Source organism: Danio rerio, chromosome 4, assembly GCF_052040795.2.
Source record: "Danio rerio strain M-AB ecotype USA chromosome 4, GRCz13ab, whole genome shotgun sequence".
Classification (NCBI taxonomy): domain Eukaryota; kingdom Metazoa; phylum Chordata; class Actinopteri; order Cypriniformes; family Danionidae; genus Danio; species Danio rerio.
In genome coordinates this window covers 80,342,370-80,366,500 of record NC_141024.2, presented here as the reverse complement: position 1 = coordinate 80,366,500, position 24,131 = coordinate 80,342,370, and the positions used below count along the sequence as shown (strand labels likewise).

The window sequence follows — 24,131 nt, the reverse complement described above, 5'->3', positions numbered from 1 at the left end:
TATACTAAATTTATTCTGTATTTACCAGGGAGTAGTCATTGGACCTGATGGCATTGCTAGGTGGGACAAGGTGCAGGATCTGGCTGCTTATTTGGTAGGTCTTCGTGAGGCTCCTTACCTCACTGACCTGCAGGTGACAGAGGCCATCCAGCTGTGGACAGCTCTCCTGGATGTTGATAAACAGCGCATCAACTACCAGCCTCAACATCAGCCTCAGCTGACACATGGGCGCTTTAAGGCATCGAAGCGCTCCGGAGTCACTCCAGGTGTGGAGAGCGTCAAGCGCTGTCTGATTGGACATCCTGAGGGTCCAGCACAGTGGCCTAGCACCAGCCGCTTGGTTGAGGCCATTTGTACAAAGCTGTGTGCCTTACACAAGTCCACTTCCAAGAAGGCTGGTGTTCGCACGCACAGGTGGTCTAAAATACTGACCGATTACCACCACATCCGGGATCTGGTGCTTGGCAGTCGCAGGCTGATGGATGAAACAGTGATCCAGCTTTTTGAGCTAAATCAGAAGACGCTCATTCAGTGGTAAGCAAAGCACATTATTTTCTTTAAATTACCTGAATACTTCCAAATTAATATATATGAATAATACATATCATTTATTATCAGGTTTCAACGGAGGCAAAAGGATCAGGAAATGAGTGTACTCCCTCAGGGACTGACTCCAATTGATCCAATTGCTGTGGCAGCTACGCAGCTTCTTTTGCCGAGGGGAAAATTGGACGAGGCACCGACAACATCAGGCCCCAAACACCAGTTTGTCTTTCCTCCAAATAAAGAAGGACAGGCACCTCTTCTTCGACCTGGTCGAAAGTCTGCTTCTGCAACCACCACAGTTTGCTCCTTCCTGCCGGATGCCACCACGGTGTGCTCCTTTCCACCGGCCCCCATGAAGGTATGCCCCATCGCGCCAACCCCCACCACAGTCTGCCACATTGCACCAGCCCCTACCATGGTGTGCCCCGTCACACCGACCTTCACCACAGTGCGCCCCATCTCGCCAGCCTCCACCACAGTGTGCCCCATCATACCAGCCTCCACCACAGTGCGCCCTATTGCGCCGGCCCCCACCACAGTGCGCCTCATTGTATCTGCCCCCACCACGGTGTGCTCCTTTCCACCGACCCCCAGCACGGTGTGCCCCATTGCACCACCCCCCACAGCACCAGGTGTTGTGCAGCCCATTTCAGGACCTGGATCATTGTTTGGCACACTTGTTTTTAACCCAGACATGAGTGTGTCAATGGTGATTCCATCATTTGCTGCACCAACTTCCAGTGCAGTCCCAGCTTCACCTGCACCTGCTGTTCCTCCACCTGCACCTGCTGTTCCTTCGCCTGCACCTGCTCCACCTGCACCTGCTGTTCCTCCACCTGCACCTGCTCCACCTGCACCTAAACCCAGAGGAACAGGCGCAGATGGGAACAGGAGAAGGAAAGTGGAGTCCACAAAAGGAAGTATGTGCGTGCAGTTACTTTTAATGTTTGCAGCAAATGTGGGCAACCAAAGACTAATGAGTTTGGCCATAGCCGATTTGGTAATGCCACATTTTGCCTGCAAACTTCAAATGGCAAATCCTTAGAGGACTGGTTGGCAGAACAGCGCCAGCAAAATAAAGGACAAACTCCAGCTCCAGAATAAAGGACAAATTGCTGTATATATTTTTGTAAATGTTACATGGGTACTCTCTCTCTCTCTCATTTTATTTAATTTTTGTGTGTTAATATTTAGCATTTTAAAGTGGCACTTATACGCCCACTCTTATTTTGTCTTGTGTGTACTTATTTAATATTTGTGTGCATTTTATGTAAAAATATATTTATATTTCTTAAAAAAATAACATTTTATACATTGCTTAAATACTATATTTTATATATTACGTGCCCCCACTCTTGCATTTTATTATTTATTTATATTTTTGTTTAATATATTGTGTATATAAAAATAAATATATATAGAGAGTATTGTTTTTATATAATGTGTATAATAAATAAATATATTTATATATAGTATTGTTTTAATATATTATATGTGCATAATAAATAAATATATATTGTATTGTTTTTATTTATTGTATATTATATAGTTTATATATTAAGATATGTTTTTATTTTGTTTTTTACATTTTTAAAATTGTTTTGCGATTTTAATATTTGTATTCATTTTAATAAACCATTTTGCATATTACTTGTTTTTGTGTGCATTCATTTAAAGTTATTACATAAAGAAATATAACATATATTAATATATATATATATATATATATATATATATATATATATATATATATATATATATATATTAATACATAAATATATATAATATACTTATATATACATAAACAAGCATACATATGTTTAATTGAAACATTTTCATTCATTTTTAATTAACGTAATATGCTCTTTAAGAACAATATCCACATAATAATAGTAATATCAATATAATTGCCTGTGTTACGTCAGTAAAATTTCAATAAGAGCGCAGCTGATTGGCTCCACTGAAACCGACACTGATTGGATATTGTGTTACACAGATCGTGTGTTCGAATCCAGCATGCAAAAAAATGACATTTAGAATGACATGCAATATGCAACCAAAATACCACATTTTGCACAGTCACAAAGCCGCGAACACTACTGCAAGCGAAATTTGTCGCATTTTTCCGTTTTTTGCGGCTTGTTCGCTTGCGAGTGAACGAGAAGATTGGGCCCCTTTCTATGCTAAGCGTGCGCTCTACCATTTGAGCTAATTCCCCTCGGAAAAATTCAAATTGGTAGTTTTTGGCGTGGTCAAAAAAAAAAAAAAAAAAGATCACATCTGCTCTGTGGTGGCCTCTTTGCCCTGCCTGCCGTTTAGTCGTCAAATGGCCTGGAATAGTGCGCTTTTCTTTTGAAGGCCCTACCTGGTCCTGCTCCAGTAAACGTGTGAGGAGCCCTGCATGCCAAATGACGAGTTACTCAGAAATCAATGCACATTGACTTGTATTGACATTCTGCTACTTTCTGGCAAGGCAATTTTTTTAATTTATTTTTTTTTTTTACATTATTTTCTCTTTGGCCCGGGCAGCACCAAGCAGAAGACTTGAGGTTCCATGGTGTAATGGTTAGCACTCTGGACTCTGAATCCAGCGATCCGAGTTCAAATCTCGGTGGGACCTTGTTTTTTTACCAGCACCGCACAAAAAAAGCTGGAATAGCATTCGTATCTCTTGAAGAAAATGACAGTTACTCTGAGCTTTTTAGCAGACATGGCAGAAAGTGGCCGGTTAGCTCAGCTGGTTAGAGCGTGGTGCTAATAACGCCAAGGTCGCGGGTTTGATCCCCGTACTGGCCAAACTTTTACCCTTTAAGGCCTCAGAGGCATTTCAGAATTCTGCTTAGTCTCACAGACACGAATGCTGCAGGATTCTTGTGACAAGGCAGCCGAAATTGCTCAGATGGGAGAGCGTTAAACTGAAGATCTAAAGGTCCCTGGTTCGATCCTGGGTTTTGGCAAAACAGTGATGTTGTTCTATTTTGTGCACAAGGGTCAGGTGACTGAAAGTCACCCAAAAAGCCTAGCTGCTTCACCCTTAAGTCCACCTGCTTCCACTTGACCAAAACACTATCTTCCTCCCAGATGGTCACGTTGCTTCTGGCGATGATTCCAATGGCCTGATCGACAGCACTCTATAATGCTATGTATTTAGCGCTTTGATGTCCCACTGCGGACACGCTGCTGAATAAAAGAAAACTGTGACTTGATAGGGCTTCTGAAGGGTTGCAATGATATGTACTACACAGAAACCGGCAAAGCTGACGTAAGTAGTTTCGCTTTAAACCCTCAAGGTGCCACCAGCTTTGCAATAAAAGCCAATGTAAAAAGGCATGAAAACAGAGGTGGAGAATGCAGTCATTGTTCCTGCTACCTCTCCCATGCAAAGCGAGCGCCTAACCATGAGCTAATTCCCCTCAAAGCAATCAATAATTGGCGATTTTCGACGTGGTCAAAATAGAAAAAAAAAGATCACATTTGCTCTGTGGTGGCCTCTTTGCCCTGCCTGCCGTTTAGTCGTCAAAATGCCTGGAATAGTGCGCTTTTCTTTTGAAGGCCCTACCTGGTCCTGCTCCAGTAAACGTGTGAGGAGCCCTGCATGCCGAATGACGAGTTACTCAGAAATCAATGCACATTGGCACTGCCTTGTATTGACATTCTGCTACTTTCTGGCAAGGCCGTTTTCTTTCTTTTTTTTTTGATTTTTACATTATTTTATCTTTGGCCCGGGCAGCACCAAGCAGAAGACCTGAGGTTCCATGGTGAATGGTTAGCACTCTGGACTCTGAATCCAGCGATCCGAGTTCAAATCTCGGTGGGACTTTGTTTTTTTACCAGCACCGCACAAAAAAAGCTGGAATAGCATTCTTATCTCTTGAAGAAAATGACAGTTACTCTGAGCTTTTTAGCAAATATGGCAGAAAGTGGCCGGTTAGCTCAGCTGGTTAGAGCGTGGTGCTAATAACGCCAAGGTCGCGGGTTCGATCCCCGTACTGGCCAAACTGTTACCCTTTAAGGCCTCAGAGGCATTTCAGGATTCTGCTTAGTCTCACAGACATGAATGCTGCAGGATTCTTGTGAAAAGCCAGCCGAAATTGCTCAGTTGGGAGAGCGTTAAGCTGAAGATCTAAAGGTCCCTGGTTTGATCCTGGATTTTGGCAAAACAGTAATGTTGTTCTATTTTGTGCACAAGGGTCAGGTGACTGAAAGTCACCCAAAAAGCCTAGCTGCTTCACCCTTAAGTCCACCTGCTTCCACTTGACCAAAACACTATCTTCCTCCCAGATGGTCACGTTGCTTCTGGCGATGATTCCAATGGCCTGATCGACAGCACTCTATAATGCTATGTATTTAGCGCTTTGATGTCCCACTGCGGACACGCTGCTGAATAAAAGAAAACTGTGACTTGATAGGGCTTCTGATGGGTTGCAATGATATGTACTACACAGAAACCGGCAAAGCTGACGTAAGTAGTTTCGCTTTAAACCCTCAAGGTGCCACCAGCTTTGCAATAAAAGTCAATGTAAAAAGGCATGAAAACAGAGGTGGAGAATGCAGTCATTGTTCCCGCTACCTCTCCCATGCAAAGCGAGCGCTTAACCATGAGCTAATTCCCCTCAAAGCAATCAATAATTGGCGATTTTCAACGTGGTCAAAATAGAAAAAAAAGATCACATTTGCTCTGTGGTGGCCTCTTTGCCCTGCCTGCCGTTTAGTCGTCAAAATGCCTGGAATAGTGCGCTTTTCTTTTGAAGGCCCTACCTGGTCCTGCTCCAGTAAACGTGTGAGGAGCCCTGCATGCCGAATGACGAGTTACTCAGAAATCAATGCACATTGGCACTGCCTTGTATTGACATTCTGCTACTTTCTGGCTAGGCCTTTTTGTTTTTTACATTATTTTCTCTTTAGCCCGAGCAGCACCAAGCAGAAGACTTGAGGTTCCATGGTGTAATGGTTAGCACTCTGGACTCTGAATCCAGCGATCCGAGTTCAAATCTCGGTGGGACCTTGTTTTTTTACCAGCACCGCACAAAAAAAGCTGGAATAGCATTCTTATCTCTTGAAGAAAATGACAGTTACTCTGAGCTTTTTAGCAAACATGGCAGAAAGTGGCCGGTTAGCTCAGCTGGTTAGAGCGTAGTGCTAATAATGCTAAGGTCGCGGGTTCGATCCCCGTACTGGCCAAATTTTTACCCTTTTAAAGCCTCAGAGGCATTTCAGGATTCTGCTTAGTCTCACAGACATGAATGCTGCAGGATACTTGTGAAAAGGCAGTCGAAATAGCTCAGTTGGGAGAGTGTTAGACTGAAGATCTAAAGGTCCCTGGTTCGATCCTGGGGTTGTAAAACAGTGCTGTTGTTCTATTTTGTGCACAAGGGGCAGGTGACTGAAGGCCCTACCTGGTCCTGCTCCAGTAAACGTGTGAGGAGCCCTGCATGCAGAATGACGAGTTACTCAGAAATCAATGCACATTGCCACCGCCTTGTATTGACATTCTGCTACTTTCTGGCAAGGCCGTTTTATAATTTTTTTTTTTTTTTTACATTTTTTTTCTTTAGTCCGGGCAGCACCAACTGGAAGACTTTTATTAAGCTTGGCAGTAAATGGCCGGTTAGCTCATACTGCCACCTGTAAGTCGTGGTTATTCTTGGTCACACCGGCCAATCACTTTGTGAGCTGGAACCAAGATTCACCCTATTCTTGGTTAAGGCAGCCAATCGTGTTCTGAGTTACAATGAACGCTATGGCCAATCAGAGCCCTTATACCACCCATGATTTGTACTGTAATAAAAGATTTCGTCGCGGATTAATTCGGAAACCAATTGCAAAGTAAGTATTTTTTTAACAAGGTGGTTAAATGAATAACCATTACAGTAACGTTAATTACTACAACATAATTATTATATGATTGTTATAGATGTTTTATAACGTTATTTGGTAAGATTAATGTTAGCCGACCAAGCAAACTGTACAGTTTTACTACATTTTAATTTACAGTTAACATTTTAATGCAGTTATTAATTAATTAATATGGATCATTATTATTAGTGATGCAATCATGCGTGATCCATATTGTTTTATGCTTTATAATTAGTGATGTATTATGCGTGAGCATTATTAGATTAGTTTATGATTACTGATGTAGTGATATGTGAGCGTCATTATACTATTTGTTTATAATTAATGACTGATGAATTGAGCCTTATATTTATTATTAGTGAAGTGATTCATTAATGTGTGAGAATAATGCACGGGCATTATTGTAACTATGGTAGTAAATGACAATATAAAGTGAAGTAATGTATAATAACTGCATTAAAATGTTTGTAGTAAAACTGTACAGTGTGCTTGGTCGGCTAACATTAATCTTAACAAACAACGTCATATAACATCTATAACAATCATATAATAATTGTGTTGTTGTAATTAATGTTACTGTAATGGTTATTCATTTAAACCAACTTGTTATAAAAATACTTACTTTGTAATTGTTGTCCGAATTAATCCACAACGAAATCTGTTAATACTGTACAAATCATGAATGTTATAAGGGCTCTGATTGGCCATAGCGTTCATTGTAACTCGGAACATGATTGGCTGCCGTAACCAAGAATAGGGTGAATCTTGGTTCCAGCTCGGGACAAGATTGGCCAGCGTAACCAAGAATTAAAAAAAATCTTGGTTCTAACTCGGACCGTGATTGGCCGGTGTAACCAAGAATAACCACGAATTACAGGTGGCAGTATGCGCCACTGGCCCAGTCTGCGTCAGCAGTGCTCATTAGCATGCTGCTTGGAAAGAGGACACGGCTCGGTCAACATGCAGTTCCTTCAACGCTTGCTGTGCTTTCTTGTCATGGCAAGTTGTGGTGTCGATAGGATGCTCTAACACAGAGCATGTGACAGTCCCTCCCAAGAAGAACTGTGATCCAGGCTCTGAGACTTTCTCTTCTCCAGGAGGAGGTTGCAAATGTTATTAAAGAGTTATTTTTGTCAGAGCAGCTGCAGCACACCTGGGTGGAAGCCCACAGCTAGGCTTGATGGTCTAGCCTGGTGGTCTAGTAATTAGGATTCGGCGCTCTCACCGCCGTGGCCCGAGTTCGATTCCTGGTCAGGGAACTTCCTTTTCACCTCCATGGTGAACTTCGAGCAGTGGTGCCGATGATATCTTCGCAAAGGCAAGAAAGCGGCTCTGAGCACAAAATACATCCTTTGAGCTGAAATCGAACCTGCGACCTAAGAATTGGTCCTACAGTCCTACACTCTACCAACTGACCTATCGAAGTCTTACGTAGCAGTTCCACAACCACACCCTATAAGGTAGCTGCAGTCCGACCGCTGGCCAAAAAGGACAGGAGCAAAAGTACTTAAGCCTTCCCATACCGGGAGTCGAAGCCGGGTCACCTGGGTGAAAATCAGGAATCCTGATTGCTAGACCATATGGAAATTGCCACTTTTAAAACCCAGTCTTGGCACAAACTCCAGTTCTTTCTGATCGCTGGCACGTCCCTGCTCCGCTTGAACAAGTGCCACTCATACACTTACGCATTCTCTCATACACAGTTTCTTGGTTTCCATAACCGAGAAACTTCTAATCCATAGTCATAAGCGCTATCCTTTGTGCCACTCTGTTCAGCACTTTGTTAGCACATTGCTTGAAGCAAGGACAAGGCTCTGTCAACCCGGAGTTCCTTCACCACACATTCTGCTTTGTTTTTTTATGGCAAGAGGTTGTGTGAATGGGATGCTCTTACAGGATTCCTGACAGTCCCTCCATGGAAGACCTGAGATCCAGGGTCGGAGACTCTCTCCTCTCCAAGAGGAGGTTAAAAGTCTTTTGTGTCTCTGTGTCAGAGCACTTAGGTGTTGCTGCAGCTCAGAGACCTACAAGTGGAGGAGATTACACTGCAAGTTGGCTGGATGACCTCTAAGGGGTCGGCAGTTATGACACACGTAGGCTGGGTTTGCGATTGATGTAGCTGTAGTAGACATTCATAAAAATAAATAAAAATAAAACTGGTTACTCTGAGGTTGTGTTTAGGGTTGGGGTAGGTGTAAAATTGAATAAAACATAGCGGGTTACTTTGAGGTTGGGCCTAGGGCTGGGGTAGGTGTGATTTTAATAAACTGCAATAGGTTGTATTCTGTGCCATGTACAAGACATTGAATCAATGAAACCCACATGGAGGTTTGTTACTGTGAGGTTGGGTTAAGAGTTGTGGTAGGTTGTGTTGTAAAATAGCAATCAGTTTTTTATTATTATTGTCTCTTTTTCTTTTAATCAAACAATTATTTGTATTGGTCATGTAAGGGTCATATATTAACTGAACTTCTAATGTTGTGGGTGAGTGCTGTGCATACTAATTAGCATTTTTGCAGAAGTAGATACATGCGGGTCCAAAATTAAATTCAGCTCTGCAGAAACTTCCTGTCTGAAGAGAGGTGTTAAAACTGAACACAAAACATAGAAAGATGTATACTTTGTTGTTGGGCAGAGAATTCATAGAAAAAGAGGAAGTATGTCGAAGGTGTGGCCAATGGAGGACTGAACAATGACTGACAAGTGACGTAACACCAAAACTCCACCTGTTAAGATCAGTTGTGTATATATGCTGAAGTCAGGAAATGTATGTTTGTTGCAAACCTCTTGAATGTAATTCTTGTATTGCATTGGGGTAATGTAACCCAGAGCTCTGTCATCGAATTATTCATTTGTATCCAATAAATTGTTACGATTTTTGACATTGAAGAAAAACCTCTCCAGACCTTTTCTCTTGAACACGCATGGAATAGAGATAGAAATTCCAACAATATGTTAAGATATATTTGAAAAATATTATATACATAGAGAGAGAGAAAGACAGAGACATTAAACCGATGAGATAGAAACTAGAAAAATAGTTGCACTTGTAACACTTTGAGGAAGTAACACTTTGAGGAACTGAGATTTGATGTGAGAGGACAAGATTGAGTTTAGGTGCAAAAACTAAATAGAATAATAATATTAGTAATAATAATGATTAAAAAAAAAATTGTTATGGCTTACACTGGCTGTTTTCATCTATGAAAGTCAGCTGCATAAGACTATCTAAGCCATCATCTAGGGTCAAAGAAAAATCATGGACACTTAGTGGATGTGGATGAACAAGATGAAGTGAGTTTAATTTTTCTAAATTTAAAAAGGATAAACACCAAGAAAGAAATCGATAATTAAACATTGCATTTCAGATATAAAAATATATATTAAACAAACATGAGGGGTCAAGGCCTAATATAAACCCTGAGATATAGCAATAATGTTGAACAATTATATCACATGGTAGGCCATGTCATAATTTGTGTTTTATGAATAATAACCCAACTGTGTCTTGTTTTTTAGTCTCCACCATCATAGTGCCCTACAGCTTTGCCTGCAGACTAAGCAGACCATAGTGCTGAGTGGATGGGAGTGAAGATGCCAAACTTTACTTAAAACTATTATTGGAGGTCAAATTGATTTTAAACTTAATAAAACCTGTCTCATTGGTTAAACTCTAGAATGTGGTCTCAATGGCTCACATGGTTCTTGAGTTCATGTTTCCCTAACATCAGAGATACCAAGTTCTGAAGGAAAACTGAGAAGGAGGTTGCAGTGGAGAAGAGCAGTAACTGGTCTCCATGAGACATTATTCCAAAGACGGGTAAGACTCTCGTTGGCCACCGGGAGCGACCTAAGCCAGGAATTTTTGTCGCCGAGACTAGGCACCTGTACAGGTAGGCAGGTGTGGAGTGAGATGATTGTGGAGTGGAGCAGTGATGCTTGAAAGGCCTAGAGCATTCAAATATTGAGGGGCACTGTGAAAGATCAGTGGTCTGCCTCAGAAATGTGGGCTCCTCCAAACCGGACCACAGCGAACTGCTAAATATGTCTGGAGATCAGACACTCAGAAAAAGGAACTTGTGGGTAAAGTATGAGGCAGGGTGCTGTCAAGAACCATTTGAGACCATATGATGACTGGTAATATGAAGGAGACAGAATTTATTAAGGTTTTGTTATGAAAATAATAACTAAGAAAAAGGCTTAGAGGAAAATATACAATGAATCTCTAAATGTATAATGTTGAAATGATATTTAACTATTTTTGCAAATTTTCATAGGTTTACTGATACAGGGCATGAACAGGATATAGGAGGAAGTGCAATGTATGGTGGTGACTAAAGAAGAAGAAACAACTATTGGTAACTGAAGAAGTCATTTGAATTATAAATTTTGATGGAATTGATTATTTAAGTAAAGATTTACTAAAAGCTAAATACTATGTTGAATCATCTAAATTAAGATGGGATATTAAAAACTAGAAAAGGTTAGTAACAGAAAATTTTTTATGCGTAAAGAAGAAATTGAAACATGAAAAACTGAACTCACGTCATCGGGTAAAAATTAATAGTTCTAATCTGATAAAAGAATTGAAACAGAATAAGAGAGTTTAAGAAAACCATGTGAACCATGTGAAGAAGTTTAATGATGAAGTCAAAATACAGCTGAAAGAAACGAATAAGAAAATGTAGTGATTTTTAGTCAGCTTATAAAAGTATATAAAAAGTGTATGGGCAACTAGTTGAACCGAAATGACGTAGAACTAATTAGTAGCCAAAAGAAAATCATAAAAATGATTAGAACAAACTAAGTAAATAGTTGAGAAAATGAATTATCAAAAGTAGAGTCAAATTCAAAAACTGATTGATTATTAGTGAAATACCTAAATGGAGGATTGTAAAATTAGCCAGCGTAGTGAAGAGGTAGTTTGTCGTTGAGCAATTAATAGAAACACCTAGACAAGGTCATAGGGAATCTGTTTTAGAAATTTTATTTAAGCTAAATTTTATCTGAGTTATAAACATAGATGTGACTAATTTAATTTTAATACAATTTTACAAGAAAGCAACAAACAAAAGAAGATTGTGTTTAGTTTATGATTTAGAACCAATTAAGGAGAATAGATTTTAAAAGCTGAGGTTAATAGTGTATGCAGAAATATGGTCATACTGATGAAAAAATGTAAAGTGATTGATTTTTGAATTATCGGAGAGAGTGGTGTTGATTAAGCATGTTGATGAAATTTTACTTGCAGAAAAAAAGCAAACATCTAATTGATTGGGATTAAGCAGGTGCTATATGACATTTATATGGAACTAGATTTAAAGGAAGTAAATAAAAATTATAGGTGATTAGATGACACGCCTCAATATTAGGATGAGTGGTGTCTGAGATAAGTGGAGTCAGATCACTAAATAAATAAACCATTTTATATAACCATATACTGGTGACTGTAAAAGACATGGTAATAAGACTTTAATTATATTTAGAGATATCAGAAACTGCAAGAGAAGGATGAGGGTGAGTTTACAATTGATTATAGAGATATGGGAAAACAGGTGAATAAAAAGATATGTGCTAGTCATGATTGACAGCTATAGTGAATTGCTAGAGGAGTGGCCAGCAAGCAAAGAGGACAGTCAGACAGTGATGAAGTGTTTAATGAAAGACGATTTAGAAACAAATAGATGTTGAGTAAAAATTAGATTGGATAATGATAAACACTGAAATAATGAATATTTTAAATTGCAGCAAGTAATGGGCCTGAAGCATGAATTTAGGGATGGTGTAAGACTAATAATTACAGGGAAAGGTAGAAAAAATTGATACAAATTTAAACACAATTGGCAAAATTCTGTGCACAGACCAAACTGAATTGGATAAAAATCATGTTGAGGGGTATTAGTTCATTATGGAACAAAACAATGGAATTAATCACTTTTGCATTGTTTACAGGACTGCAGTTTTGGGGACCTGGTGCAGCTTGGACGTGCAGTAGCTTATTTATGTAGAGATTAGAATTTGACAAATTAACAACTTTACTTCAGACTTTTCTAAACAGGTTGCTGAAGGTGTGAGGCTGGCCGGATTAACTTGACAGTCAATATAGGGGTGTAAAACGGCCTGGAGCTAGGCCCAGGCCGAAAGGGGGATAAAACACAAAAAGGGGATATCTGATATCTAATTGGAGTGTGTAAGCATGTATTGGTGTGGGAGCTGAACACGCTGCACCACCAATGCATGAGGCCAACTGTATATTAGATACAGGCCAACACAAAAAGGGAAACCAAAAACCACATTAAATTCTAAAATAGAAAGAGAAAATAAGACTGATTTACTAGCATATGACAATCTGACAGAAAGTGTGTGATTAAGTGTGTATGGACGTTTCCCGGAGATGGGTTGCAGCTGGAAGGGCATCCGCTGTGTAAAACATATGTTGGATAAGTTGGCGGTTCATTTTACTGACGGTGGTGACCCCAGATTAATAAAGGAACTAAGCCTTAAAGAAAATGAATGAATGAATAAATGAATGAATCGGACCAATTAGATTGGAGAAAATTGAGAAAAAATAAAATGAAACACAATTACAATTTAAAATTATTTTATTTTACACACGTTAGTTTTTTGGAATTTTTTGAATTATTTTTATTCTTTTATTTTAGACATATTATTTTTTTATCTTTTATGGGAAGACATTCTTAATGTTTTTTTCATTATACTTTATTTTAAGAAATCTTTATGCTTTTTATATTTTATTTTAATACCTTTCTAATGTTCTATTATTTTAAGACATTTGTAAGTTTTTTCATAATCTTTTATTTTAAGACATTCAATGCATTTATATTTTTCATTTTCAATGAAAAAATCTTTTATTTTAAGATGCTTTTTGAATCTTTCATTTTAAGACATTTTTAAGATAATTTTATTTTAAACACATTCTTATGAGTTTAAGATTCTTTTATTTGAAGACGATTTTAAAATTCTTTTATTTGAACACATTTTTTAAGATTATTTTAGTTTGAGCCATTGTTGTTTTTAAATCTTTAATTTGAAGACATTTTAAGATTTTTATTTTAAGCCATTGTTGTTTTTGAACCTTTTGTTTGCAGAGATTCTTAAGATTTTTATTTTATTTTAATCACATTGTTGTGTTATTGATTTTCCTATTTTAAGACATTGAGAGAAAAAATCTCTAGTTTAAATATGTTTGAATTTTGGTTTTAAAATTTGGTGACAAGTCTGAGTTCTTAGTTTAATAACCTTGTTATGATTTAGTTCTGAACTTTTCATTTTAATAATTGGTTAGTTTAATCCTACTTTGAAGCTGTTGATTTTTCATCCTAAATCTCAATTGTAATTTTGGTTCAATAATGACTTAAAAATGTTGAAATTCAGTCTGAACTAAGCAGGGGGATTATAATTTGTATTAGTGAATTGCTTATTTGAATTATGTTGTTAGAATTTTGAATTTCTAATTCCAATAATATTTTCACAAGTGTTGATCTTAGATTTTATTCATACTGTGGGATTTCCAATGGGAGTGCATTTCCTTTTGATCAGATTTTATTTTTTAAATTTTATTTACATTTTTATTATTCTCATTCTTATTTTAATTTTGGTGGGGAAGAAGAAGAAGAAAAAATTAATTACCTTTATTGATAAAGTGTATGAGAATGGAACATTTTTATTATGGGATAATTGGAAGTTAATAAGAGTGTTGGGATTAATAAGCCTGAATATAGCAAGTATAATCCTTAGCAAAAGAAGATATCGGAGTGACTTCAAGAGGGAAGAGACTGCACCACCGAAGAGGAGAACCAAGAGTGTGGAAATTATGAACTGAATCCAGAAAAGTTAAAGAAATTGAGTTAAAAGGGTTTTTGGGCATCATTTAACATAATGAAGAAGCACTAGGATGTTAAAGATTGTTTTGAATAAGAGGTAAAACAGGGATTTAGGCAAAGTCCTGCAGTAATGACAATTGGACATTTTTGCGGGGATTTGATTATCTGATTTTGTTTTTGTCTGCTCCAGAGAGGAGCAGAAAAGGGGAATTGTTGGAGAAAAGGAATTTATTTTTATTTTTATTCTTTTTATTATTTTTTATTAGAAAAATGTTTAGACTAAAAACAGATTAATCAATCTTTCTCTTTTGTATTATAAAACGTCTTGACCAGACAAACTTCCTATTTTTTACTGTGCTGTATACTTTTTAGAATAACTGCTGACAAGTGAAAAAAGCAGAATAAGAATAAATTTAGGTTTGTTCCAGAACTGTAGTCTAGACATGTCACAAGTTGTCCTGATGCTTGTAGAAGTTGTGAAATATATTAAAGATGCACGGAAGTGTTCAGTTCGGGTATGCAGAGAAAGGTTGCAGAAAGAGGAAGTAATGTCCAGGGGTTGCAAAGAGCCAAGGGACTGCAGAATGACTGATAAGTGACGTTAAACCAAAACTCCACCTGTTAAGATCAGTTGTGTATATATATACTGGAGTCAGGAAATGTAAGTCAGTTGCGAACCTCTTGAATGTAATTCTTGTATTGCATTGGGGTAACGTAACCCAGAGCTCTGTCATCGAACTATTCATTTGTATCTAATAAATTACTAATATTTTTGTCATTGAAGAAAAACCTCTCCTGACCTTTTCTCTTGAACACGCATGGAATAGAGATAGATATTCCAACAGTTTGGATGACATGGTCAGGCTTGAGGCATGATCATCCAGACTCTAAAGGACCGCGTCCGGCTTGTCAGCATTTTCTGCATCCTGACAAGCTGGTTTTTGTTGTGTATTATTTTTTCTTCTTCGATTTTTGTTGTCGGGCAAATGTCTCTTAATGTGAATTTCTGTGGCACTGTGGCTTAGCTGGTCAAAGTGCCTGTCTAGTAAACAGGAGATCCTGGGTTCAAATCCCAGCAGTGCCTAATGTACAGGTTTCGTGTTTGCTTTTTGTTAAGAGTAACGAGTGTTTACGCAGCGGGATGTTTAGCAGTCGGTTTCTTAACAAAACTCAAATCCCTAAGAACGCTGCTCATTCAATAGGGCTTTGGACGATGCCTTTATAAAGCATAGTGTGGTAATGCCTAACCAATTGGACTTTAATATTTCAAGTCCAGACATTCCCACATGCAGCGCTACCATTGTTAGTTTTTTTTTTTTTTTTTTTGGAATTAAACATTTAGCCTGTGTCGAGGTCGTTTGGCGCTGTGGCTTAGTTGGTCAAAGTGCCTGTCTAGTAAACAGGAGATCCTGGCTTTGAATTCCAGCAGTACCTTGTCCGCAGTTGGCTGTTCTTTCACGGGCCAGAGAGTACTAAAAAGTGCTTTCCGTCCAACAGTTCTAGAGGATGCAGAGCACTTAGGCTCTGTGGCGCAATGGATAGCGCATTGGACTTCTAGGCTGTGAGCTGAGCCATTCAAAGGTTGTGGGTTTGAGTCCCACCAGAGTTGCAAGCTTTGCTCTTTTTCTTCACTGACTTAAGGTGTGGTGCGTTTCTAACATTTTAGGCATCTGTCCATCCCGTTTTGCTTCTTTCTTTCATTGCGCAGTGCAGGCTCAGATACTAGGGGTACTCTACAATAAAGCCGATGACTTAATTGAGCTGTTTTAAATAAGGGAGATTAGAAAACGGTGTAGGGCCTAGTGGGCTTGAGGAATGACTCGTCGGCAACCTGTGGTTTTGGGGAAAAGTAACTGCCACCTATTGTTGAGATCATGCCTTTTGGATTTGTCGTACAAGAGCCTCTTTATGCATGTGCAAAGTAACTGAGTAGAAAGCACAGTAAATTTAGCTTCCCCCCCATTGTCTTAGATGAAACTGCGTTTGGAAGTATCGTATCCAGAGGTTTTTTCTTTTAGTGTTAAGACTAAGTTGGCCAGAGCACCTGTCTTGGGAACAGCAGGTGCTAGGTTCAAATCCAAACTGCACCTTTCCCTCAGATGATGGGAGAGTGGCTTTCTGATCTGAAACTCTTTCAATGGCCGATAGCATATGTTTGTCCTGATTTCCATTTTCCGAGCTGACTCTGGGTTTGGATGACATGGTCAGGCTTGAGACATGATCATCCAGACTCTAAAAGACCGCGTCCGGCTTGTCAGCATTTTCTGCATCCTGACATGCTGGTTTTTGTTGTGTATTATTTTTTCTTCTTCGATTTTTGTTATCGGGCAAATGTGTCTTACTGTGAATTTCTGTGGCGCTGTGGCTTAGCTGGTCAAGGCGCCTGTCTTGTAAACAGGAGATCCTGGGCTCAAATCCCAGCAGCGCCTTAGTCCAGGTGGTGTGTGTGCTTGTTTTATAGAGCTCACAGGAATGAATTATAAAATTGTATAGCTTTGAGGCGTAATGAATAGTGCGACAAATAGAGTTAAACAACCTCTTTGCTTGCCATTTTAAGACTTGCTGTCTTTTTTTAGTCTCTGTCTGCAAAAACGTCTTGCCTCCTATTCAGCATTGGCGCTGTGGCTTAGTTGGTCAAAGCGCCTGTCTAGTAAACAGGAGATCCTGGGTTCAAATCCCAGCAGTGCCTAATGTGCAGGTTTCGTGTTTGCTTTTTGTTAAGAGTAACGAGTGTTTATGCAGCGGGATGTTTAGCAGTTGGTTTCTTAACAAAACTCAAATCCTTAAGAACGCTGCTCGTTCAAGAGGGCTTTGGACGATGCCTTTATAAAGCATAGTGTGGTAATGCCTAACCAATTGGACTTTAATATTTCAAGTCCAGACATTCCCACATGCAGCGCTACCGTTGTTAGTTTTTTTTTTTTTTTTGGAATTAAACATTTAGCCTGTGTCGAGGTCGTTTGGCGCTGTGGCTTAGTTGGTCAAAGTGCCTGTCTAGTAAACAGGAGATCCTGGCTTTGAATTCCAGCAGTGCCTTGTCCGCAGTTGGCTGTTCTTTCACGGGCCAGAGAGTACTAAAAAGTGCTTTCCGTCCAACAGTTCTAGAGGAAGCAGAGCACTTAGGCTCTGTGGCGCAATGGATAGCGCATTGGACTTCTAGGCTGTGAGCTGAGCCATTCAAAGGTTGTGGGTTCGAGTCCCACCAGAGTCGCAAGCTTTGCTCTTTTTCTTCACTGACTTAAGGTGTGGTGCGTTTCTAACATTTTAGGCATCTGTCCATCCCGTTTTGCTTCTTTCTTTCATTGCGCAGTGCAGGCTCAGATACTAGGGGTACTCTACAATAAAGCCGATGACTTAATTGAGCTGTTTTAAATAAGGGAGATTAGAAAACGGTGTAGGGCCTAGTGGGCTTGAGGAATGACTCGTCGGCAACCTGTGGTTTTGGGGAAAAGTAACTGCCACCTATTGTTGAGATCACGCCTTTTGGATTTGTCGTACAAGAGCCTCTTTATGCATGTGCAAAGTAACTGAGTAGAAAGCACAGTAAATTTAGCTTCACCCCCACTGTCTTAGATGAAACTGCGTTTGGAAGTATCGTATCCAGAGGTTTTTTCTTTTAGTGTTAAGACTAAGTTGGCCAGAGCACCTGTCTTGGGAACAGCAGGTGCTAGGTTCAAATCCAAACTGCACCTTTCCCTCAGATGATGGGAGAGTGGCTTTCTGATCTGAAACTCTTTCAATGGCCGATAGCATATGTTTGTCCTGATTTCCATTTTGCGAGCTGACTCTGGGTTTGGATGACATGGTCAGGCTTGAGACATGATCATCCAGACTCTAAAAGACCGCGTCCGGCTTGTCAGCATTTTCTGCATCCTGACATGCTGGTTTTTGTTGTGTATTATTTTTTCTTCTTTGATTTTTGTTATCGGGCAAATGTCTCTTACTGTGAATTTCTGTGGCGCTGTTGCTTAGCTGGTCAAAGCGCCTGTCTTGTAAACAGGAGATCCTGGGCTCAAATCCCAGCAGCGCCTTAGTCCAGGTGGTGCGTGTGCTTGTTTTATAGAGCTCACCGGAATTAATTATAAAATTGTATAGCTTTGAGGCGTAATGAATAGTGCGACAAATAGAGTTAAACAACCTCTTTGCTTGCCATTTTAAGACTTGCTGTCTTTTTTTAGTCTCTGTCTGCAAAAACGTCTTGCCTCCTATTCAGCGTTGGCGCTGTGGCTTAGTTGGTCAAAGCGCCTGTCTAGTAAACAGGAGATCCTGGGTTCAAATCCCAGCAGTGCCTAATGTACAGGTTTCGTGTTTGCTTTTTGTTAAGAGTAACGAGTGTTTACGCAGCGGGATGTTTAGCAGTCGGTTTCTTAACAAAACTCAAATCCTTAAGAACGCTGCTCGTTCAAGAGGGCTTTGGACGATGCCTTTATAAAGCATAGTGTGGTAATGCCTAACCAATTGGACTTTAATATTTCAAGTCCAGACATTCCCACATGCAGCGCTACCGTTGTTAGTTTTTTTTTTTTTTTTGGAATTAAACATTTAGCCTGTGTCGAGGTCGTTTGGCGCTGTGGCTTAGTTGGTCAAAGTGCCTGTCTAGTAAACAGGAGATCCTGGCTTTGAATTCCAGCAGTGCCTTGTCCGCAGTTGGCTGTTCTTTCACGGGCCAGAGAGTACTAAAAAGTGTTTTCTGTCCAACAGTTCTAGAGGTAGCAGAGCACTTAGGCTCTGTGGCGCAATGGATAGCGCATTGGACTTCTAGGCTGTGAGCTGAGCCATTTAAAGGTTGTGGGTTCGAGTCCCACCAGAGTTGAAAGCTTTGCTCTTTTTCTTCACTGACTTAAGGTGTGGTGCGTTTCTAACATTTTAGGCATCTGTCCATCCCGTTTTGCTTCTTTCTTTCATTGCGCAGTGCAGGCTCAGATACTAGGGGTACTCTACAATAAAGCCGATGACTTAATTGAGCTGTTTTAAATAAGGGAGATTAGAAAACGGTGTAGGGCCTAGTGGGCTTGAGGAATGACTCGTCGGCAACCTGTGGTTTTGGGGAAAAGTAACTGCCACCTATTGTTGAGATCATGCCTTTTGGATTTGTCGTACAAGAGCCTCTTTATGCATGTGCAAAGTAACTGAGTAGAAAGCACAGTAAATTTTGCTTCCCCCCCACTGTCTTAGATGAAACTGCGTTTGGAAGTATCGTATCCAGAGGTTTTTTCTTTTAGTGTTAAGACTAAGTTGGCCAGAGCACCTGTCTTGGGAACAGCAGGTGCTAGGTTCAAATCCAAACTGCACCTTTCCCTCAGATGATGGGAGAGTGGCTTTCTGATCTGAAACTCTTTCAATGGCCGTTAGCATATGTTTGTCCTGATTTCCATTTTCCGAGCTGACTCTGGGTTTGGATGACATGGTCAGGCTTGAGACATGATCATCCAGACTCTAAAAGACCGCGTCCGGCTTGTCAGCATTTTCTGCATCCTGACATGCTGGTTTTTGTTGTGTATTATTTTTTCTTCTTTGATTTTTGTTATCGGGCAAATGTCTCTTACTGTGAATTTCTGTGGCGCTGTGGCTTAGCTGGTCAAAGCGCCTGTCTTGTAAACAGGAGATCCTGGGCTCAAATCCCAGCAGCGCCTTAGTCCAGGTGGTGCGTGTGATTGTTTTATAGAGCTCACCGGAATGAATTATAAAATTGTATAGCTTTGAGGCGTAATGAATAGTGCGACAAATAGAGTTAAACAACCTCTTTGCTTGCCATTTTAAGACTTGCTGTCTTTTTTTAGTCTCTGTCTGCAAAAACGTCTTGCGTCCTATTCAGCGTTGGCGTTGTGGCTTAGTTGGTCAAAGTGCCTGTCTAGTAAACAGGAGATCCTGGGTTCAAATCCCAGCAGTGCCTAATGTACAGGTTTCGTGTTTGCTTTTTGTTAAGAGTAACGAGTGTTTATGCAGCGGGATGTTTATCAGTCGGTTTCTTAACAAAACTCAAATCCTTAAGAACGCTGCTTGTTCAAGAGGGCTTTGGACGATGCCTTTATATAGCATAGTGTGGTAATGCCTAACCAATTGGACTTTAATATTTCAAGTCCAGACATTCCCACATGCAGCGCTACCGTTGTTAGTTTTTATTTTTATTTTTTGGAATTAAACATTTAGCCTGTGTCGAGGTCGTTTGGCGCTGTGGCTTAGTTGGTCAAAGTGCCTGTCTAGTAAACAGGAGATCCTGGGTTTAAATCCCAGCAGTGCCTAATGTACAGGTTTCGTGTTTGCTTTTTGTTAAGAGTAACGAGTGTTTACGCAGCGGGATGTTTAGCAGTCGGTTTCTTAACAAAACTCAAATCCTTAAGAACGCTGCTTGTTCAAGAGGGCTTTGGACGATGCCTTTATATAGCATAGTGTGGTAATGCCTAACCAATTGGACTTTAATATTTCAAGTCCAGACATTCCCACATGCAGCGCTACCGTTGTTAGTTTTTTTTTTTTTTTTTTTTTGGAATTAAACATTTAGCCTGTGTCGAGGTCGTTTGGCGCTGTGGCTTAGTTGGTTAAAGTGCCTGTCTAGTAAACAGGAGGTCCTGGCTTTGAATTCCAGCAGTGCCTTGTCCGCAGTTGGCTGTTCTTTCACGGGCCAGAGAGTACTAAAAAGTGCTTTCTGTCCAACAGTTCTAGAAGAAGCAGAGCACTTAGGCTCTGTGGCGCAATGGATAGTGCATTGGACTTCTAGGCTGTGAGCTGAGCCATTCAAAGGTTGTGGGTTCGAGTCCCACCAGAGTTGCAAGCTTTGCTCTTTTTCTTCACTGACTTAAGGTGTGGTGCGTTTCTAACATTTTAGGCATCTGTCCATCCCGTTTTGCTTCTTTCTTTCATTGCGCAGTGCAGGCTCAGATACTAGGGGTACTCTACAATAAAGCCGATGACTTAATTGAGCTGTTTTAAATAAGGGAGATTAGAAAACGGCGTAGGGCCTAGTGGGCTTGAGGAATGACTCGTCGGCAACCTGTGGTTTTGGGGAAAAGTAACTGCCACCTATTGTTGAGATCACGCCTTTTGGATTTGTCGTACAAGAGCCTCTTTATGCATGTGCAAAGTAACTGAGTAGAAAGCACAGTAAATTTTGCTTCCCCCCCCACTGTCTTAGATGAAACTGCGTTTGGAAGTATCGTATCCAGAGGTTTTTTCTTTTAGTGTTAAGACTAAGTTGGCCAGAGCACCTGTCTTGGGAACAGCAGGTGCTAGGTTAAAATCCAAACTGCACCTTTCCCTCAGATGATGGGAGAGTGGCTTTCTGATCTGAAACTCTTTCAATGGCCGATAGCATATGTTTGTCCTGATTTCCATTTTCCGAGCTGACTCTGGGTTTGGATGACATGGTCAGGCTTGAGACATGATCATCCAGACTCTAAGAGACCGCGTCCGGCTTGTCAGCATTTTCTGCATCCTGACATGCTGGTTTTTGTTGTGTATTATTTTTTCTTCTTCGATTTTTGTTATCGGGCAAATGTCTCTTACTGTGAATTTCTGTGGCGTTGTGGCTTAGCTGGTCAAAGCGCCTGTCTTGTAAACAGGAGTTCCTTGGCTCAAATCCCAGCAGCGTATAGTCCAGGTGGTGCGTGTGCTTGTTTTATAGAGCTCACCGGAATGAATTATAAAATTGTATAGCTTTGAGGCGTAATGAGTAGTGCGACAAATAGAGTTAAACAACCTCTTTGCTCGCCATTTTAAGACTTGCTGTCTTTTTTTAGTCTCTGTGTGCAAAAACGTCTTGCGTCCTATTCAGCATTGGCGCTGTGGCATAGTTGGTCAAAGCACCTGTCTAGTAATCAGGAGATCTTGGGTTCAAATCCCAGCAGTGCCTGATGTAAAGGTTTCGTGTTTGCTTTTTGTTAAGAAGAACGAGTGTTTACGCAGCGGGATGTTTAGCAGTCGGTTTCTTAACAAAACTCAAATCCTTAAGAACGCTGCTCGTTCAAGAGGGCTTTGGACGATGCCTTTATATAGCATAGTGTGGTAATGCCTAACCAATTGGACTTTAATATTTCAAGTCCAGACATTCCCACATGCAGCGCTACCGTTGTTAGTTTTTTTTTTTTTTTTTTTTTTTGGAATTAAACATTTAGCCTGTGTCAAGGTCGTTTGGCGCTGTGGCTTAGTTGGTCAAAGTGCCTGTCTAGTAAACAGGTGATCCTGGTTTCAAATCCCAGCAGTACCTTGTCTGCAGTTGGCTGTTCTTTCATGGGCCAGAGAGTACTAAAAAGTGCACCTTTCCCTCAGATTATGGGAGAGTGGCTTTCTGATCTGAAACTCTTTTCAATGGCCGATAGCATATGTTTGTCCTGATTTCCATTTTCCGAGCTGACTCTGGGTTTGGATGTAATGAAACTGGAGGTACCAAAAAACACATAACACATGATTTAGGATAGATTAAATAAAAATAAATTCATGCATTTTTTGCTTTGATCTTGAACAGAGGCCAGGTTACCGGTTAGGTTTGAGACATAATCATCCAGACTCTAAAAGACCGCATCGGTCAGAGAGAGGAATATCCGGTACCATATGTAAAATTTTTTTATTGATGACCGCCCCGCCCCTTTTGGGTGGGGCTTCCGTTGTAAACCCCACCCCCTTTCCGTTAATTAGATTCTTATCAGGTTAATTAAATTAATATTTCCGGTAATTAGATTCTTATCAGTTTAATTAAATTAATAATACCTGTAATTAGATTCTTATCAATTGAATAAAATTAATAATTCCAGTATTATTACATTAAAATTAGATATTTTAATATTATGAAATGGATTTTAATGAAATAAATTATATCAACCGTTATTAAAACTATATTATAATTATACACTATTATACAGTATTATATATTAATTATTGTAATAAATTATGTTATTATAATTATACAATATTATATTGTCATTATTGTTTTAAATTATGTTATTATAATTAAATTATATACTATTATGTTAATATATTATGTTAGAATTAATAAGCTAAGGTATATGCACCGCTGTGTTGCCTTTGCTCTGTTATGGTCAGAACTGCGTGTCTGTGTATGTGTGTGCGTCTCTCCGGCTCGGGTGTTGGTGTGTTGAGAGGCTCTGGCTGTGCCTGCGTGGGTGTATGTGTGCGGGAAATTTGAACCGGTTGAATCATGCTTGAGAATGATAAAAGACATCTGATGACTGTTACAGCGTATGCATGTATCTGATAAGCGAACATTATGACATCGGTTGGTAAATAAACGCAAACGTCCGTTTACATGGTTATCGTTCGGTCCGGCTCTTTCCAGCTGTTAAAGCGTGAGACTGTGTTTGTGTGTGTGTTTGCGTCTCTCTGGTACGGCTCTCGGTCTGTTTGTATGTCTCTCTATGTGTGCGAATGAGACAATGATTGTTCAACAAAAACAAAAATATTCATCCATCATGATTATTATGGTTGTTTAACTTTGTTTCAATGTTATAATAAACTATAAACGATTAACTGTGTTGTATGATCCATTTCTAATGTAAAGCTTATCTCATACAATTTTTTAATCTATCTATGATGCAAACTGTGAATAAATGTTCAATTACAAGTAATTTATAATCATACACAATGAATATTAAATATCATAAACACTCAACACGATTTGTATGGTATATTATTTTGGCTCAATATAGAAATATTGGAAGAAATGAATTTAAAAAACTGTATTTAATAAACCATTATCATTTTGGTATGATGTTTTACTCAATATTACGTTGTTACATATTTTAATCCAGGCGAATGATAACCTCTTAAATCATTTTATTGATTGCCGCAACTAGGTTATATATTGTTTACATTAATAATCTGGCATACGCCAGATAATCATTATTGAACGTCTTGTTTTAGTCTATTTAATTT

The 24,131-nt window shown here is 39.6% G+C and overlaps 15 non-coding genes across 15 annotated transcripts; all 15 read left to right on the top strand.

The window, feature by feature from the left end:
• The first annotated feature begins 3,094 nt into the window (after nt 1-3,094).
• trnaq-cug (transfer RNA glutamine (anticodon CUG)) lies at nt 3,095-3,166 on the top strand. Its single transcript has one exon. It is a non-coding gene; the product is annotated as a tRNA-Gln (tRNA).
• A 102-nt stretch (nt 3,167-3,268) lies between these two features.
• trnai-aau (transfer RNA isoleucine (anticodon AAU)) lies at nt 3,269-3,342 on the top strand. Its single transcript has one exon. It is a non-coding gene; the product is annotated as a tRNA-Ile (tRNA).
• A 1,126-nt stretch (nt 3,343-4,468) lies between these two features.
• trnai-aau (transfer RNA isoleucine (anticodon AAU)) lies at nt 4,469-4,542 on the top strand. Its single transcript has one exon. It is a non-coding gene; the product is annotated as a tRNA-Ile (tRNA).
• A 937-nt stretch (nt 4,543-5,479) lies between these two features.
• trnaq-cug (transfer RNA glutamine (anticodon CUG)) lies at nt 5,480-5,551 on the top strand. The gene has a single exon. It is a non-coding gene; the product is annotated as a tRNA-Gln (tRNA).
• Nucleotides 5,552-5,653: 102 nt separating this feature from the next.
• Nucleotides 5,654-5,727, top strand: trnai-aau (transfer RNA isoleucine (anticodon AAU)). Its single transcript has one exon. It is a non-coding gene; the product is annotated as a tRNA-Ile (tRNA).
• A 9,529-nt stretch (nt 5,728-15,256) lies between these two features.
• On the top strand, nt 15,257-15,330 carry trnat-agu (transfer RNA threonine (anticodon AGU)). The gene has a single exon. It is a non-coding gene; the product is annotated as a tRNA-Thr (tRNA).
• Nucleotides 15,331-15,766: 436 nt separating this feature from the next.
• Nucleotides 15,767-15,855, top strand: trnar-ucu (transfer RNA arginine (anticodon UCU)). The gene is given in 2 exon segments: nt 15,767-15,803; nt 15,820-15,855. It is a non-coding gene; the product is annotated as a tRNA-Arg (tRNA).
• A 746-nt stretch (nt 15,856-16,601) lies between these two features.
• Nucleotides 16,602-16,675, top strand: trnat-ugu (transfer RNA threonine (anticodon UGU)). Its single transcript has one exon. It is a non-coding gene; the product is annotated as a tRNA-Thr (tRNA).
• Nucleotides 16,676-16,861: 186 nt separating this feature from the next.
• trnat-agu (transfer RNA threonine (anticodon AGU)) lies at nt 16,862-16,935 on the top strand. The gene has a single exon. It is a non-coding gene; the product is annotated as a tRNA-Thr (tRNA).
• Nucleotides 16,936-17,368: 433 nt separating this feature from the next.
• Nucleotides 17,369-17,457, top strand: trnar-ucu (transfer RNA arginine (anticodon UCU)). The gene is given in 2 exon segments: nt 17,369-17,405; nt 17,422-17,457. It is a non-coding gene; the product is annotated as a tRNA-Arg (tRNA).
• Nucleotides 17,458-18,203: 746 nt separating this feature from the next.
• On the top strand, nt 18,204-18,277 carry trnat-ugu (transfer RNA threonine (anticodon UGU)). Its single transcript has one exon. It is a non-coding gene; the product is annotated as a tRNA-Thr (tRNA).
• A 186-nt stretch (nt 18,278-18,463) lies between these two features.
• Nucleotides 18,464-18,537, top strand: trnat-agu (transfer RNA threonine (anticodon AGU)). Its single transcript has one exon. It is a non-coding gene; the product is annotated as a tRNA-Thr (tRNA).
• A 433-nt stretch (nt 18,538-18,970) lies between these two features.
• Nucleotides 18,971-19,059, top strand: trnar-ucu (transfer RNA arginine (anticodon UCU)). The gene is given in 2 exon segments: nt 18,971-19,007; nt 19,024-19,059. It is a non-coding gene; the product is annotated as a tRNA-Arg (tRNA).
• A 746-nt stretch (nt 19,060-19,805) lies between these two features.
• Nucleotides 19,806-19,879, top strand: trnat-ugu (transfer RNA threonine (anticodon UGU)). The gene has a single exon. It is a non-coding gene; the product is annotated as a tRNA-Thr (tRNA).
• A 1,047-nt stretch (nt 19,880-20,926) lies between these two features.
• On the top strand, nt 20,927-21,015 carry trnar-ucu (transfer RNA arginine (anticodon UCU)). The gene is given in 2 exon segments: nt 20,927-20,963; nt 20,980-21,015. It is a non-coding gene; the product is annotated as a tRNA-Arg (tRNA).
• The last annotated feature ends 3,116 nt before the right edge of the window (nt 21,016-24,131 follow it).